The sequence below is a fragment of the Orcinus orca genome, chromosome 11 (assembly GCF_937001465.1).
Source record: "Orcinus orca chromosome 11, mOrcOrc1.1, whole genome shotgun sequence".
Taxonomy (NCBI): Eukaryota; Metazoa; Chordata; class Mammalia; order Artiodactyla; family Delphinidae; genus Orcinus; species Orcinus orca.
This window is the reverse complement of record NC_064569.1, coordinates 1,960,477-1,979,135: the sequence shown is the minus strand read 5'-3', so window position 1 is coordinate 1,979,135 and position 18,659 is coordinate 1,960,477. Positions and strand designations below refer to the sequence as shown.

The window sequence follows — 18,659 nt, the reverse complement described above, 5'->3', positions numbered from 1 at the left end:
CCCCCACTCATCTGACCAGTGACTCAGTGGGCGTTTCTGCTTCTTGTTAGTCAAGATTCAGAAATCAAAGGGTACCGGAGATGTCGCTTTAGTGCTGTGTTAAGCAGATGTCTTTAAAAGGACCCTATACATTTGAACTATCAACTTGCCTAAAGGGGGCAATGGCGTCAACTTCTTGTGTGATTCGAGCACCAGGAATCTTTATCTCACCTGCGTGTGCTGGGGGGGGGGGCAGCTTTTTCTTGATGGAACCATTGTGTCCTCGTAGAAACACACACACATACTCCTCTTTGATACATGGATACTCTGGAGAAAAGAACGTCTGCGTTCTAAAGCCTATGCGCTGAGAGCCTTAATATCAGAAAGAAATTCTTTCATCTCAAGATCATTAAGCGAGTCTCTGAGAACTCGATTCCAGGCCGTTCCCGGTCCATCAACCCTAATCCCCAGCGCCAGCTGCCCCAACAGCTTCCCACACGCCGACCCACCTGCTCTGTGCTCCCCTGAGCGAGAGTGGATCGCATCGCCGACATTCAGCGACTAAAATATCTGAAGACGTTGTATGTTTTGGAGGCTTTAATCCTCGTTACAAAACCAGGATCCTGCTCTATTCTTTGGTTAGAGTGAAAGCTTCCTTTCCTTGGAGATGGGACTTCCCAAAACTATCAAAGCAGGAAAGAGGTAACAGGGGAGAGAAACACACAACTAAGAAATTCGAAGCCCAGTAGCAGGGGAAGAACAGCGATTTGTGTCTCTTCAGTAGAACATATAAGTAGAAATATTCTGGGTGCCATTTTGGGGGATGTTACACATTTGTGGCATTTGACATAAGGAACTAGGTTCTCATAAGGACTGGATGCCAAGGAAACTGTTGATAGAAATAGAAAAGCGGTTTGACGATGTTATTACTACGAGAAAACTGAAATGCAGATGGAGGGGGAAGATGCTGTGAACGCATCTTTCAGATGTTGAAGGGGAGGAAGGGAGCCTCACGGAGACACTGTGGAGACACTGTGGAGATTTCCTTAGGACCTGACCATTTATCTCTAAAGCAACGTGACTTTAAGATTAAAACGGGGTCATTTTGAAACGGTTCTTTTCACCCCAGTTAATATGCAGTTTGAATGTACAGTTTAAATAGTCAAGGAGGAGAAACAGATTTACCAACAGTCCTGGCTCCTGAGAGCAAAGCAAGATAACGGGTAGAACTGGGCCTAACGTTTTCTCCTTAAAATAGTTTCACAGAGAGGAGCCACATTCCACCGCAGCTCCCGCCTCTCAGGCGCACGTTTCCAGCCGGGACAAGCCTATTTCTGTCCTGAGCGAGGGGCACTGGAGCAGCTGGTGGTGGCCCATGCAAACCAGAGCCTGTCACCGTCAGGGAGGTGAGGAGCCGACGGGCGGACACAGCGCTCACGTCTCACCCCCAGTTCTCCTGGGCGGCCACGGGGCGAGGCCGGCCTGGGTGGGCAGCAGGCGCCGCAGGGAAGAAAGAAGACGGCCAGGTTGAAAAGGACTGGGGAAGGTGGTGTGGTTCTGGCATTCTCAAACTTGGAGTGATCGCCGTCACCTGACACGAGGCACAGCCTCGCGGGGCGCCGAGACGGGACCAGCAGAGGTGCTCTGAGTGCTCTGGGACCCACCATGCTGCGAGCCTTCCTCCCACCCACCACGCCTGGGTACCGGCCGCTGCCCAGCCGCCCCGCCGAGGTCCAGGTGGGCTTTAAGGGCACTGTGGTGTGTGAGGCTCAGCTCAGCTGTTCCTACATCACTCTTGGAGGTAAGAAACCCCACAGTGGAGCAAAGAATAGGAAGACCCTGAACCACCTAATGATGCCCACATGAGACTCCCCGCGCTAAGAACACGTTTGGGGGCAATCTTCTTCCTGTTGATGAACACAGGACTTCAATAGCAGAGCTGTGAAATTCTGCCTAAAATTGCCCTGTCCTGGTTTACGTCATGCTTTGGAGATCTGGGGTTGAAAAAAGCAATATTTGAGGCAACAGGCAATGTACCATCGCCTGATCATATCTGTTAAAACACCATCTATTAACATCTATTTTCCTCTTAATTCCGCAAGAAAGATAAGGAAAGCAAATTTCCATGTTAGATTTCATGTCTGAATATTGTAGGTACCACAGACACGAGGGAGAGCAAGCTGATGGTATTTGATACAAATAGTTTCTGCTTTTTTAATGTCTCTAGCAGCAAAATCCAAAGTTGATCAGATTTTCAGAGGCTAGTTGAGAGGGTCACAGAGGGAATGGCAAATGTCCTTGATGCACCTTCATCGGGAAATCTCTGACTCTCGTTGGCATGGTGCGTGAGTTCGTTCTGGAAGCTGTCTGGGGATTTACCTCTCTAGTTTATGTTTTAACAAATATTTCTATAAATCTCTTCTTTTAAGACATTTGTCATTTGTTCCATATTTGACTTCAAATAACTTTCAACTCCAAATCATGAAGGTGGCTTGCAATCTTTTTTTTTTATGACTATAATTTTTTTTAAAAAGTTATTTATTTTATTTATTTATTTTTGGCTGCGTTGGGTCTTCATTGCTGTGCACAGGCTTTCTCTAGTTGTGGCGAGCGGGGGCTACTCTTCGTTGCGGTGCGCGGGCTTCTCATTGCAGTGGCTTCCCTTGTTGCGGAGCACGGGCTCTACGTGTGCAGGCTTCAGTAGTTGCAGCACACGGGTGCAGTAGTGGTGGCTCGTGGGCTCTAGAGCACAGGCTCAGTACTTGTGGCGCACGGGCTTAGTTGCTCCGCAGCATGTGGGATCTTCCCGGACCAGGGCTCGAACCCATGTCCTCTGCATTGGCAGGCGGATTCTTAACCACTGCGCCACCAGGGAAGCCCCGGCTTGCAAACTTTTAACGATACTCATGCTACTATTTGTGCAACTTTAAAATGCAAGGCCTATCGCCATACAGTTAGCAAGCAGATAAGACATAACTGTAGCTGAAGTTACGTAGGCAGGATAAGGGTGTCTGACTCGGTAATGCTCTCCTCCCCGCTCCCCAACCCACCCCGCCCTCACTCTCTTTAAAAATAATCTCAGTAATTTCTCTCAGAAGGATAGGAAATATATTTTTTTTAGTCAGTAGGCAGCAAAGAAGGCATTTAAGTTCTCTCTTTTCACTAGGAAAGCCATGGCAACCTGGCAGTGTAAATTACACAAACCTCTTCTGGGCACTTAAGGATAAGCCAAAATTCTCCAAATCCCTTCAGACCCCGTTCTCTTCACGAAGCCTTTCTCAAATGAGTGGAATAATCATCCCAGTGGAAGGGCCAACACCACCTGTTCACGTGTTTGGTCAGACACTTGTTTCTGAGACTTTGCTCGGATACAGAATTCCTTGTACCGTTGACCCCGTCCCGGTTTTTGTAGCTCAACCCCACGGGTGGTGCCAGGTGACCGGCATCTGGTTGTGAGCACACACACACAGCTACTGTCCTTCCGAAAGATCGCAAGATAGTTAAGCGATTAGAAAGTGAAAGGCATAAAATGTCAGAGCTGGAGGTTAGGCGCAGGTGTGGGGTTCAAACACTTTCTTCACTAGTGAGGAGGGTGGTCTCTCTCTCATGGCCACAGTCATGTTTCCTGGTTCAATCTGTTTCCATAAAATACGCCCCTCCCCCACCCTTACAAACGAAATACATAAAGTATGAAAACAATTTTCAGGTCTGCATGATTTGTAGGCTTGGTTATAAGAGATGCGAATCCATCTTGTTTAGCCTAAGGTTCATGTGAACTCTCAAAAGGTCCCGAGGAAGGATGGAAGGGAGGGAGGGAGGAAGGAGGAAGGGCACGCGAGAAGCGCGGTGTCTGAGTGCAGGGGATGCGAGGCCAGCTTTGGCATCCACAGCTGGGAGGGAAACGGGCTGAGCTTGGCTGCTCTGGGCTGGCCCGGTACTTCTACCCCGTTCGGAACGCTTTGCACTAAAAATGCTTTCCTCCGGCGTGTTCTTTAATGCCTTTAAAGTAACGTTCTTTCATTCACCTTCTGCCTCAGCTTCACTGACCAAACACGGACACGATCTTGTAAAACAAAACCTTCGCTGGCCCCCGAGAGTCTACATAGCACTGTTATCTTTGGCCCCTGGTCTGGTTCTTTTCATGTGACATAGTTTAACTGCACCTCACAAATCAGTGGTCCCATGATCTCCAAATACTGGAAGGTTCACAGCAGATGGGAAGCAGCTTCTCTTTTATGCGTGGCTAATACTCATGAACATTTTGGGGGAAACAGCAGAAAACCTAAACAAATACTGTGAAGTAAGAACAGCCTCCCTCTTGCTAAATAAATTAACTTCCTTACAAAGTTAATGCCATAAACAATGACAACAGAAGCAGCCTCTGTACTAGAGCATTGCACTAATTTGTATCAAATTAATATTAATCTCCAACTATAAATGAGAATTTATTATCTCCAAAGAAAAAGATGGATTTATCTTTCAAAAAAGATTTCATTTCTAACAAATGCATGTTATGTCACTAGACCTTTCAAGTCTCCACAGGGGACTTTATCCTCCCAAAATGGAAATCTTAAAGTCTGCTACTGCCCTCAGGTTCATGAAAGGTCACGTGGGATCTTCTCCATTATATACTAACTCCCTAATTTTATTTATTTCAGGGGAAAGTTGCTTTAGTCTAGGAGATTTAACAGAGTGAATAAACATTAAAAAAAATTAGGAAGCAGAAAAAGTCGCAGGTAATAATAAAAATAAATAGGAACAACGCCGTTGCAGGGGACACGGGTTCGTGCCAGGGTCTGGGAAGATCCCATGTGCTGCGGAGCGGCTGGGCCCGTGAGCCATGGCCGCTGAGCCTGCGCGTCCGGAGCCTGTGCTCTGCAACGGGAGAGGCCACAACGGTGAGAGGCCCGCGTACCGCAAAAAAAAAAAAAAAGAAAGGAACAACTGATTCTGTTTTGTTGGTCATTTAAACTTATATTTTCATTTGTCCATATCTTGCTGGTCAATCCCCAAATCTCCCAGGAGTCAAATAACAAGCGTGGGCTCCTAAGGTGTCTTCCCGCCCTGAGTCCTTGTCCTTCAAGACTCCTCTAGGGGGAAACAGTCTCAAGTGCTTCTTTGCTCCCATAGTTTTTCGCACATCTTTGGACTTAAAAAAAAAAAAAAAAAAAAAGCATATGTCATAATTAAGTGTTTGCCGAACCGCTCCCCCACTAGACCTGAGCTCCTGGAGGGTGGGACTTGAACGCATAATGACCAGCATGTGACACATTCGACAGGCATTTGCTGAGTTGAGCCGGAATCCAAGACGTCAAGATCTTGCACCGTCTTACACGATGGTCGCCACTACTCTGGCCTAACTAAACGTCACAGGCTAGACGTGCTAGGTCCTCCCCAGGGACCGACTACAACTTACCCGCGGCTCGCAGCACAGGGTTTCCTCACATCATCCCTTTTATTCTCCTGATCTCACTCAGAATTTATTTTGCTTCAAACATCTGATAATCTTAGGCATAAGTTATGTTGATGGGATTTTGTCATCAGCTCCCTAGGGCTGTATATTCTATTGATCCAGCACTGCGTGGGCACTGATGTTCTCATTTTCTGTGTGTTTATTATTATAACAGTGCTACCATAGACCAGTCTTCCTGATGGAGTACCTGTCAGGCACCAGCAGCTAAGAGCTCAAAGAATGCAATTAATCTGCAAAAATCACATGCGTTTCTCTTCAGAGTATGAGTAACAGTACTTTGATCACACATTCATATTCCAGTCCTGTCTGATGATAGTACTCTGAAACTTACATATACAAGGACCTAAATTATCTTAAAAACATAAGACTGATATGTAATGTCAATTATTCCAGCAACACACTGAAAATGTGTTACCTGGAGTGAATCTCAATATAGCAAAATAAGTCTTGGCTCAGAGAATTGTAGTTTCTGAGAAATATATGTTTAAGGTAAACATAAAACAGAGTGTTTCTATAGGTCAAAAACTTGTTCCAGTGAAAAACAGACTTCCTCATATTTGAATCAGATTATTTAATCAAGTGTTTACAATTACAGGAATAGCTTCGCTGAAGTACACTAACTATAAAAATACATGATCACTGAAAAATTTCTAAGATTTTACATGGCGGTGGTTTAGCAAAAGGGACCCTAATGCTACTTTGTGATTGGGAGAAAGGGAGCCAGAGTTTCTGTACTTTTTTCATTTCAACCTTAATCTATAATTGTCGAAGTAGCAGACCCCACTTTTTCCAAAGGCCTTTCTGTTATAAATAGTTGAATCATGGTTTGGTTCTACTATTAAATTAGAGCTCTAAGGCTGAATAGAGGCTAATTCTAACACCAGTTCTTGCCTAAAATTGTTTTCTTTCTCCAAAACCCATAAGAACACGAAAAAATTCTAATTTGTCTTTCTGTGGGTTAAGAAGTAATAACCCAATAGTTTTAAATCGATTATTTGAAACTACTAAGTGATTTCTGGACAAAAATCAGTAACATAAAAAATAGACTCTAAGAGAACAGACACGAACACTCAATGTAGCCACACGCAGGGCACTGTGTTAGGGAAACTAAAAGATGCTTCACTCGTTAAGCATTTCAGAAAATGTTTGGAATCCAGTTTTTCTCTGCCAAGATTTAGACTTCCAGCGCGTCAAGCTGGGCTCTCAAAAGCAAATGATAGAATACAGTCGTCTCCAAGCCACAAATGAAGTGCGTTGAATCCAAATAGCATCACTATGCAGACGTTTCCTCGGTAAAGTCGAGCACGTTAAGTCTCTATGGTTCAGGGTAAAATAAAAGTGACCTCTCCTTAATTTCACTCTCACATCGTGTCTGCATGCCACCTTATGTGACGCTGTCACACGGTCCTCCTCATCTATGCATGCCAGATCGCTAAGTTAAATAAGTTCCGAGATGACAGCTTTTCCCCGTTAAATGTGTGTGACAGTCCCATCTGCAGTGAGTCCGCTAACCCGAAAGGATGACGTGTGAAGGCCGTGTGGTCTGGGCGGCCAGGGCGAGGGCAGCACTGTGGGCCCGGATGGCGTGTGTGCTCCAAGGAGCTGTCAGGTATCACAACGCAACACACAGAAAACCAAACACCCAGAGTGAGAGTCTGCTTTCCGTGAGGCTTTTCAGAGCCTTCTTGAATAGCCAGAATGCCAGTTCTTTAGAGAAACAGTCTCCTTTAGAGTTTAGATCTCTTCCTTTCAGCATGAGCTGAACACTGATGAGAGAACAAAAAAGCAATTCTGGGTTTAAAGTCAGAGTGACAGGTGTCATCACTCACGTCCCCGCAGATGTGCAGTCCTTTATCACATATGAAAAGACATCAACTCCTGAGCAATGGTTTGTAGAAAATAGGTCAATTTTTCAGTTAGAATGGCAACGGAGGCTTACAGACACAGATTCAGTGACCACAGTATAATTTGAAAATTCCTTCTTTCTAAGAAGCACAGACTGAGGTGGTAGGGCGTCCTTGAAGGCCGCCCCGAGCCGCTGCTCTCACACACGGGAACCAGCCTGCTGACCAGGCGCAGGTCACCTATTCTGATTGGAGTGAAATGTGAACTTCCTTGTCTCCTACCCCACACACATGTGATCTAAAGGAGTTTAAGGATCTTGTCTCCCTGGGCAGGTCCTGAACTGAAGGACACTCTGTTGTTATGCCTGCAAATACTAAGATTCTGTCTAGTAAGAGTGTCAAGTATTTTTAGCCATACAATTACTTTTAAGATATTTTTGGACTCTAGGAGGGCTTCAGGAGTTCAATCTACAAACCCTAAAATTGTATGTGAAATGGCGTGCACGTGTGCAGACAGACTTTTTGGAGGTGGGGCGGTACAAAGCGTAGCCCCCCCAAAACAATGCCTGGCACACAGTGGGGACACAAGACATATTTGAGGGAGTGGGGAAGGGGGCAGGCAGGCAGGAGGCTTATCAGAGTCTCAAAGGGGTCTGTGACCCCAAAAGGTTAAGAATGACTGTTTGAGGCTATCAACATACCAGCAAATATCTCGAAATAGAAAAATAAACTCGCAATTATCTGTGGGCAGATAACTTGGCTTTCATTTCCTTAGTAATAAATTTACACAGGGGACACTTTTAACCTTTCAAATGGCTTTTGTAATAATTGCTTGAACGGATTCCAAGGTTAAGATAACAGAGGATAAAGTCTCAAGGTCTTAGAATTTGTTGGGCTGGAAGAACTTTTACTCCTCCCGGCGGCCTGCAGCCAAGGGGAGGGTGACGGCACAGGGAACCCTGCACGCCCTCGGCCACGGCGCCAGGAGCTTGGGGTGGCACTTTTGTTTCAGTCTCTATCATGAACTCGGGGAGAGGGAGGCGTTTTGGGAAAGCTGGGCAACTTTGTGGCTCTTTCTCGATCACCCCAAGCAGGACGTCTTCAAAGCTGGACAAAAACATGAGACCTATGTACATATATCACAGCTCCAGAATTAATACATAAATGAGTTGGGAATTACTTTAAGTACACGGCACCTATCTGTTTCTTACGCAGATCTGTTCATTTTCTGTGTTTATCTGGTACCACAGAATACAAATGAAATGTAAGATGTGGTCTCTGCCCACAAGGGGCCTGTAATCTATTACTCATGCCACTGCTTTCTGCATAGTCTAGGTAATCAATAACCAACTCATTAATGGTAGCATAATGCAAGAGCAAATGTTTCACAAAATGCATTCTTAATGAGCAATGCTGCTTCCAAGTTATGACCTCTTTGTTTGCAAAGTTGACTTTCTCACTGCTATTATTTTTTATGGGCATGTGTAGGTACATTTCAACTGGAGCTCTGGAAGAAATTAAAGCATACACCTCCTAATATGTTCCGTAAGAGCCGTCAAGAAGAGACCTATGATTATATTTTAAATCTTATTGTTTCCTATACATATTGTTCTAGGGAAAGGACTGTAGACTAAGGAAAGGAAAATTGACTTTAAAAAAAAATTGACTCAAGAAAGAAGTGGAAAGTTAAATCCTTCTACTCAGGAAAAGATTAAGTTGTATAGGTTTTCATATTTGCAGCAAAAGGAAACCTTTCCTCTCAGAAACACGTGGAGAAAGCAGACGTCCCAGGCCAGAGGAAAGGGGGCAGGGTCTTTCTAACAATCTGAAAACTAGAAATGCAAAATAAACCATTCCCATCACCTCAGATTACTTAAAACTCTCAGCTGAAGTCAAGTTACAGAATAGGCTTTGGTGTCATGTTGGTTTAAAGTCCTGAAGATGTGTTTTATTAAGGTTGTTGTATTTTAATTTGAGGAAGCAAGACACAAATGTGAGAAAAGTTAGCATCACATCTCATCAACTTAGGAGATAAGGGTCAGATGAAAGAGTAGTTAAGAAACGCCAGGATAAAGAAGAGAGTAACAAATTATACTTGAGTACTGATTTCCTTAACGTCTTCTTTTATAGGCTCAATTATGCCTACGTTTCAAAACTGAGAAGTACTTTATATATTATTGCTTAAATAATATATTTAAATATATTAATATTTAACAGAACTTAAAGCATTGTGTTCAATGCGCTCTGACAATAAACTCTCACATAACCAACCACCCAAAACAAGATATAAAATATTTTCATCACCCTTTTTCAGTCAACACCTGCACCATTTCTACCACCAACTCCAGCAGAGACAACCATTTTCTGACTTCTATCAGGATAGATTAGTTTTGCGTGTTCTTAGACTTCACAGAAATGGGATCAAACGGTATATACGTTTTTGGTGAACGGCTTCTTTTGCTTAGCATAATGTTCTTGAGATTCATGTTGTTGAATATATCAGGAGCTCATTCCTTTTTATTGCTAAGTAGTATTCCACTGTATGAATCTACCAAATTTGTTTATCCATTTACTTATTATGGCCATTTGGGTTATTACCAGCTTTTTTTTTTAACATCTTTATTGGAGTATAACAAAGTAAATCAGCTATACATATACATACATCCCCATGTCCCCTCCCTCTTGTGTCTCCCTTCCACCCTCCCTACTCCAGCCCTCTAGGTGATCACAAAGCACCAAGCTGATCTCCCTGTGCTGTGCGGCTGCTTCCCGCTAGCTATCTGTTTTACATTTTATTACCAGCTTTTTAAAATAACTGTTCATAGCAGCTCTACTTATAATAGCCCCAAGCTGGAAAAAACACAAAATGCCGTCAACAGGTGAATGAATAAACAACCATGAAATATTACTCATTAATAAAAAGGAAAGAACTATTCATATATAAACATCAATGAATCTCAAGGTTGTTACACTGAGAGACCAAAAGTGAGTACTTAACTCAGAGAAAGGCAAATATCATATCGCTTATATGTGGAATCTAAAAAAAGGGTACAAATGACCTTTTCTACAAAACAGCAACAGAGTAACAGATGTAGAAAACAAACTTATGGCTACCAGGGGGTAAGGGGGGGAGAGATAAATTGGGAGATTGGGACTGACATACACACACTACTATATATAAAATAGATAACTAATAAGGACCTACTGTCTAGCACAGGGAACTCTACTCAATACTCTGTAATGGCCTATATGGGAAAAGAATCTAAAGGAGTGGATACATGTATATGTATAACTGATTCACTTTGCTGTACACCTAAAACTAACACAACATTGTAAATCAACTAGACTCCAATAAAATTTTTTTAGAAGTGAGTACTTACAGGACGGTTCCACTTTTTAAAATTGGGGTATAGTTGATTTATAATATTACCTAAGTTTCAGGTGTACAACATAGTGATTCACCATTTCTAAAGGTTATACTCCATTTATACTTATTAGAAAATAGCGGCATATTCCCTGTGCTGTATAATATATCCTTACGGCTTATTAATTTTATACATAGTAGTTTGTACCTCTTAATCCCCTACTCCTATCTTGCCCCTCCCCCTTTCCCTCTCCCGACTGGTAACCCCTAGTTTGTTCTCTGTATCTGTGAGTCGGTTTCTGTTTTGTTACACTCACTAGTTTATTTGTTAGAGTCCACATGTAAGTGAGATCACACAGTATTTCTCTTCTCTGCCTGACTTACTTCACTTAGCAAAATGCCCTCCAAATCCATCCATGTTGCTGCAAATGGCAAGATTTCATTTTTAAGGTAATATTCCATTGTGTGTGTGTGTGTGTGTGTGTGTGTGGTGTGTGTGTGTGTATCTATATCTATATCTATATCTATACATATATATTTATATGTATACACATAAATAAAACACCACATCTTCTTTATCCAGTCATCAGCTGATGAACACTTGGGTTGCCTCCGCATCTTGGCTACTGTAAGTAATGCTGCCATGAACATTGGGGGGGTGTGTATCTTTTTGAATTAGTGTTTTTGTTTCCTTTAGATATATACCCAGAGGTGGAATTGCTGGGTCATACCATAGTTTAATTTTTAGTTTTTTGAGAAACCTCCATAGTATTTTCCACATTTGGCTGCACCAATTTACATTCCCACCAACAGTGCACAAAGGGTTCCCTTTTCTCCACATCCTCACCAACACTTATCTCTTGTCTTTTTGATAATAGCCATTCAGACAGGTGTGAGGTGACATCTCACCATTTTTAAAAATTAATTAATTAATTAACTTATGGCTGTGTTGGGGCTTTGCTTCTGTGCGAGGGCTTTCTCTAGTTGTGGCAAGCGCGGGCCACTCTTCATCGTGGTGCGCAGGCCTCTCACTATCGCGGCCTCTCTTGTTGCGGAGCACAGGCTCCAGACGCGCAGGCTCAGTAATTGTCGCTCACGGGCCCAGTTGCTCCGCGGCATGTGGGATCTTCCCAGACCAGGGCTCGAACCTGTGTCCCCTTCATTGGCAGGCAGATTCTCAACCACTGCGCCACCAGGGAAGCCCTCACCATGGTTTTGATTTGCATTTCTCTGACGAGTAACAATGTTGAGCATCTTTTCATGTACATCTTGGCCATTCATATGTCTTCTTTGGAAAAATGTCTGTTCAGGTCTTCTGCCCATTTTTGATCAAGTTGTTGGTTTTCTATCAAGAAAAGTTGTATGAACTGTTTATATATTTTAGATATTAACCCCTTATTAGCGATACCATTTGCAAATATTTTCTCCCATTCAGTAGTCTGCCTTTTTGTTTTGTTGATGGTTTCTTTTCCTGTGCAAAAGCTTTTAAGTTGAATTAGGTTCCATTTGTTTATTTTTGCTTTTGTTTCCTTTGCCTTAGGAAACAGATCCAAAAAAACGTTGCTATGATTTATGTCAAAGAGTGTTCTGTCCATTATTTTTCTCTAGGAGTTTTAAGGTTTCTAGTCTTACATTTAGGTCTTTAGTCCATTTTGAGTTTATTTTTGTATATGATGTTAGAGAATGTTCTAATTTCATTCTTTTAAATGTAGCTGTCCAGTTTTCCAAGGACCACTTATTAAAGAGACTGTCTTTTCTCCATTGTATATTCTCGCCTCCTTTGTCATAGATTAATTGACTATAAGTGCTTGGGTTTATTTCTGCGATTTCTATCCTGTTCCATTGATCTATGTGTCTGTCTTTGTGCCAGCACCATACTGTTTTGATTACTGTAGCATTGCAGTATACTCTGAAGCCAGGGAGCATGATTCCTCCAGCTCTGTTCTTCTTTCTCAAGATTGTTTTGGCTATTTGGGGTCTTTTGTATTTCCATACAAATTTAAAAATTATTTCTTCTAGTTCTGTAAAAATGCCACTGGTATTTTGATTGGGATTGCACTGAATCTGTAGACTGCCTTGGGTAGTATGGGCATTTTAACAATATTATTTTTTCCAATCCACGAACACAGTATATCTTGCCACATGTTTCTGTTGTTTTCAATTTCTTTCATCAGTGTCTTACAGTTTTCCGAGTACAGTTGTTTTACCTCCTTAGGAGGTTTATTCCTAGGTATTTTATTCTTTTTGATGTGATTGTTTCCTTAATTTCTCTTTCTGACAGTTTGTTGTTAGTGTATAGTGCAACAGATTTCTGTATATTAATTTTATATCTTATCCTGCAACTTTACTGAATTCACTGATGGGCTCTAGTAGTTTTCTTTTGGTGGTGTGTTTAGGATTTTCTGTGTATAGTATCACGTCATCTGCAGTGACAGTTTTACTTCTTCCTTTCCAGTTTGGATTCCCTTTATTTCTTTTTCTTGTCTGATTGCTACAGCTAGGACTTCCAATACTATGTTGAATAAAAGTGGTGAGAATGGGCATCCTTGTCGTGTTCCTGATCTTAGAGGAAATGCTTTCAGCTTTTCACTGCTGAGTATGATGTTGGCTCTGGGCTTATCATATATGGCCTTTATTCTGTTAAGTTCTCTCTATACCAACTTTCTGGAAAGTCTTTATCATAAATGGATGTTGAATTTTGTCAAAAGCCTTTTCTGCATCTATTGAGATGACTGTAATGTTTTTTTCTAAAAATAAATTTATTTATTTTTGGCTGTGTTGGGTCTTTGTTGCTGCGCGAGGGCTTTCTCTAGTTGTGGTGAGTGGGGGCTACTCTTCGTTGCGGTGTGCAGGCTTCTCATTGCGGTGGCTTCTCTTGTTACAGAGCATGGGCTCTAGGCTTGCGGGCTTCAGTAGTTGTGGCACGTGGGCTCAGTAGTTGTGGCTCATGGGCTTAGTTGCTCTGTGGCATGTGGGATCTTCCCAGACCAGGGATTGAACCCATGTCCCCTGCATTGGCAGGCGGATTCTTAACCACTGTGCCACCAGGGAAGTCCCGACCATAATGTTTTTATTCTTCAATTTCTACAAGTCAAATCAATGTGATACACCTCATTAACAAATTGAAGAATTAATTGGGGATTTACTTTAAGAACATTGTACCTATCTATTTCTTATCCAGATCTGTTCGTTTTCTGTTTATCTGGTACCACAGAATACAAATAAAATATAATATGTGGTCTCTGCCCACAAGGGGCCTGTAATCTATTACTCATGCCACTGCTTTCTTCATAGTCTAGGTAATCAATAACGAACTCATTAATGGTAGTATAATGCAAGAGCAAACGTTTCACAAAATGCATTCTTAGTGAGCAATGTTGCTTCCAAATTATGACCTATCTTTATTTGCAAATTTGATTTTCTCACTGCTATTATCCTCTTATGAATAAAATTACAATGAGAATTTGTGTAAAAGTATTTGTGTGAACATATGTTTTCACTTCTCTTAAGTAAATACCTGTAAGTGGAACTTGCTGGGTCATATGATAATTATATGTTTAAGTATATAAGAAATTGCCAAACAATTCTCCAAAGGGGCTGCACCATATTTTCCTCCTACCAGCAATGCATGACAGCTTCATGTGCTCCACATCCTCGTTAAAACTTGGTAATGCCAGTCTTTTATTTATTTGGTTGCACCAGATCTTAGTTGCAGCAGGCGGGCTCCTTTAGTTGTGGCTCACAAGCTCCTTAGTTGAGGCTTGCTGGTTCCTTAGTTGTGGCAGGCGGGCTCCTTAGTTGTGGCAGGCGGGCTCCTTAGTTGTGGCAGGCAGGCTCCTTAGTTGCAGCTCATGGGCTCCTTAGTGGCGGCATGCGAACTCTCAGTTGCGGCATGCATGTGGGATCCAGTTCCCCAGCCAGGGACCGAACCCGGGCCCCCTGCATTGGGAGCGCAAGTCCCAACCACTGCACCACCAGGGAAGTCCCCAGTAACGTCAGTCTTTTTAATTTAGCCATTCTAGTAAATTATGTGGTGTTCTCATGCTTGTTTTAATTTACATATCCCTCCACTGTCCAATAAGCATATGAAAAAGTGCTCAACACAGTTATGGCAAAATGCAAATTAAAACCACAGTGAGATATCACTTCAGAACTCCCAGAACAGCTCAAATTAAAAGGAGTAACAATATCCAGTGTTGACAAGGATATGGGACAATGGATTTTCATACATCACTGCAGGGAGTATAAATGGGTGCAACTTCAGAAAACTGTCCAGCAGTATCCACAGAGCTATACAAACCCCTACACTGTACATGAGGTGTTGGTATAAACCCCAAACAAATAGGTGCATATATCCACCAAAAAACATGAGCCAGAATGTTCATGGCAACTTGACTCACAATAGTTCAAGACCAGAAATAACTCAGATACCCATCAATGGAGAATGGATTAGTAGACTGTAATGTACTGATCCCACGGTGTATTGCACGATACACATGGATAACTTCTGTTGGACACAACAACGTGGAAGTCCCTGATGATTACATTGAGCATCTCTTTATTGGCTATCTGTGTATCTTCTTTTGTAAAGCATCTGTTAAATATTTTGCCAGTTTTTAAACTGGATTGTTTATCTTCCTATTATTGAGTTCTAAGAGTTATTTATATATTCTGGATATAAGCACTAAGTCAGATGTGTGTGTGTACGTGTGTGTGTGTGCGCGCGCGTGTGTGTGTGTGCACGTGTGTGTGTACAGTGAATGTTTTTTCCCAGTCTGTGGCTTGCATTTTCATTTTCCTAAAGGTAATACACCTTTAGGTATAGAACAGACGTTTTTATTTTTATTTTTTTAATAAATAAATAAATTTATTTATTTTTGGCTGTGTTGGGTCTTCGTTTCTGTGCGAGGGCTTTCTCTAGTTGCGGCGAGCGGGGGCTACTCTTTGTTGCGGTGCACGGGCTTCTCATTGCGGTGGCTTCTCTTGTTGCGGAGCATGGGCTCTAGGCACTCGGGTTTCAGTAGTTGGGGTGTGCGGGCTCAGTAGCTGTGGCTTGCAGGCTCTAGCAGCCTCAGTAGTTGTGGCGCACAGGCTTAGTTGCTCCATGGCAAGGCAGGTGGATTCTTAACCACTGAGCCACCAGGGAAGTCCGGAAGTTTACTTTTTTTTTTTTTTTAAAGAAGATTTTGGGGGTAGGAGTTTATTAATTAATTTATTTATTTATGCTACGTTGGGTCTTCGTTTCTGTGTGAGGGTTTTCTCTATGCTATGTGGCAAGCAGGGGCCAGTCTTCATCGCGGTGTGCGGGCCTCTCACTATCGCGGCCTCTCGTTGTGGAGCACAGGCTCCAGACGCGCAGGCTCAGTAGTTGTGGCTCACGGGCCTAGTTGCTCCGCGACATGTGGGATCCTCCTAGACCAGGGCTCGAACCCGTGTCCCCTGCATTAGCAGGCAGATTCTCAACCACTGCGCCACCAGGGAAGCCCCTGGAAGTTTACTTTTGATGAGGTACAGTTTATCCTTTTTTTTTCTTTTATGGTAAATGTTCATAAGATTCTATTCAAATCTAGTGTTCGGTGATACTACCTGTTTTTAAACATTTTTAATAAGGAGTTATATTTTAGTTGCTTCTACAAAAAATGAAAAAAAAAGGATTTATTATTTAATTCTCAGATAAAATAACTATAGCATAAGCCTTACTGTTTAAATCACACGGTCATGGTTTAGCAGGGCCACCGCAAAACAGGGACATGATCTCTGTTCCTGTAACATAAGTAAAATACCAACTTGGTAGTAGTAAACAAACTTCTTAAATATCAAATCAGAATAGCTTGATAAAAGTAAATCAATTTGAAAGAAATATTCTATAAAATGTTTTGTAGAACTTAAAGTTTTATAAAGTTTTCACACAGATGAAATTGATGTTTTCCTACATTACATATCTTTTCCTAGAACTATTAAATTTCTCAAGATGAGGATATATGGTATTCTCACAACTTGCAATTATTATATTTCTAGGAACTTTTAGGTAAATGCAACTAATATCTGTATAAAATCAGCCTTGAGGAGCAGAGTAATTCCTCTGTAAACTGCTAAAATTATTTAGTATTTTCTACCCAGGAACCACAAGGTGTTTAAGGTTTTGCTTATTGTTGGTTCGCTTGTGCCCCCAAAGAAAAACGACTGAAGATATAGTAGTGAAAATTTTGGTTAAGCTTTATTGGTTGCCTTGAATAAAGAAACCTAATAAAAAACAACTCGTTGCAAATATTTAACTGTACACACTTAATGCAAGGATTTAACTGCTGAAGGGAAGTAGAGAGATACCTTGCCTTGAAGGGGCTTGTGCTCTGATAGAGAAACTAGGACAAATATTACATATAAGGTAACGTGTTAAGTACTAGTAGGTGCCTGTTGTTCTAGCTCAGCATTTAGCATATTACTGTGAAAATATATATTTGTAAATCTGTCTTTTGTGCTAGGATAGCAAACTATCAGAGGGAAGGGACGCATCTTATTCATTACTGAACTCCCCCAACCCAGCACAGAAACAGTATCAATAGGCAATTGGTCAATAAACACTAGGAAAGTCAACATGGGAGAGGTATATGCTGCAGTGAGAAATCAGAACTAGAGAGAGAGGATGACGACCCTAGGGAGATGTCAAGCTTTGGTTGCTTTTGAAATATGAGTAGAACGTATCTGGTAGAGATTGGTTAGGGTGAGGAAAAGAATTCAAGGGAAAAGAAGAACCATGTTTAAAAGCACAGAGATAAAAAATTTAAAAGTATTCTAGGAAAGCACATGTTTGTGTTTCGTTAGAACAGAAGGTAAGTATACAGCAGTCACGTTGACCTGTCCAGACAGGTAAACAGGGACCTGACTACAGCAAGCTTAGCTGTCAGGTGAGAAAGTCTACCTGGTGGGCATTTACGATTCTGAGCAGAAAAATGACAATCAGACTTGTGCTTTAGGAAGATAAATCTAACAGTGGGTTTGTACGGAAGGGATAAGCTGGATGCAAATTATATGGCAAGTGGTTGAATTTGTGAATATTTCTTTTATTGTGGTGAAATTTTAAATAGCACGAAATTTACTATTTTAACTATTTCTAAGTGTACAGTTCCGTGGCTTTAAGTATATTCACCATGTTGCACAGCCATCACCACCATCTCCAGAACGTTTCCCATCATCCCAGACTTAAAGCTCTGTACCCATTAAACAAGAACTGCCCATTGCCCCCTCCCCCAGTCGCTGGTAATCACTATTCTACATTGTGCCTTTGTGAATTTGGCCACTCTAGGTGCCTCATGTAAGTGGGCCATACAGTATCTGTCCTTCTGTGACTGACTTATCTCACTTAGCACAACGCCTTAAAGGTTCATCTCTGCTGTAGCACGTATCAGAATTCCCTTCTTTCTTAAGGTTGAATAATACTCCAATGTAGGCAGATACCGCATTTTGTTTATCCAATCATCTATCCATGAATTTGCGCCGTTTCCACCTTTTGGCTCTTGTGAATAATGCTGCTATGAACATTATCTTGCTAGTATTTTGTTGAGGGTTTTTTATATTTATATTCACCAGGAATATTGGTCTTTAATTTTCTTGTAATAATGTCTTTGCCTTGTTTTGGTATCAGGATAATGTTGCTCTCATAAAATGACTTGGGTTCTTCCCGCTCCTATTTTCCGGAAGAGACTGCAGAATTGGTATTATTTCTTCCTTGAACGCCTGGTAGAATTCACCAGTGAAACTGTCTGGGCCTGGAGTTCTCTTTGTTAGAAAGCTTTTATCTACAAATTTGAGTTCTTTGATAGATATGGGGCTATTCAGGTTATTTATTCCTGAGTATGGTTTGGTGATGTGTTTTTCAAGGAATTAGTCCATTTCCTCCAAGTTGTCAAACTTATGGGCATGGGGTGGTTCACAGCATTTCCCTCGTCCTTTCCCTGTCCAGAGACCCGGCTCTCATTCCTGACACTGCTCATTTGCATCC

General features: G+C 41.9%; 1 protein-coding gene across 4 annotated transcripts in view; it reads right to left on the bottom strand.

Moving 5' to 3' along the window:
* The window catches only part of DCP1B (decapping mRNA 1B), a 51,008-nt gene that overhangs the window by 15,357 nt on the left and 16,992 nt on the right, over positions 1-18,659 (bottom strand). The gene's annotated exons all lie outside the window — the stretch shown is intronic.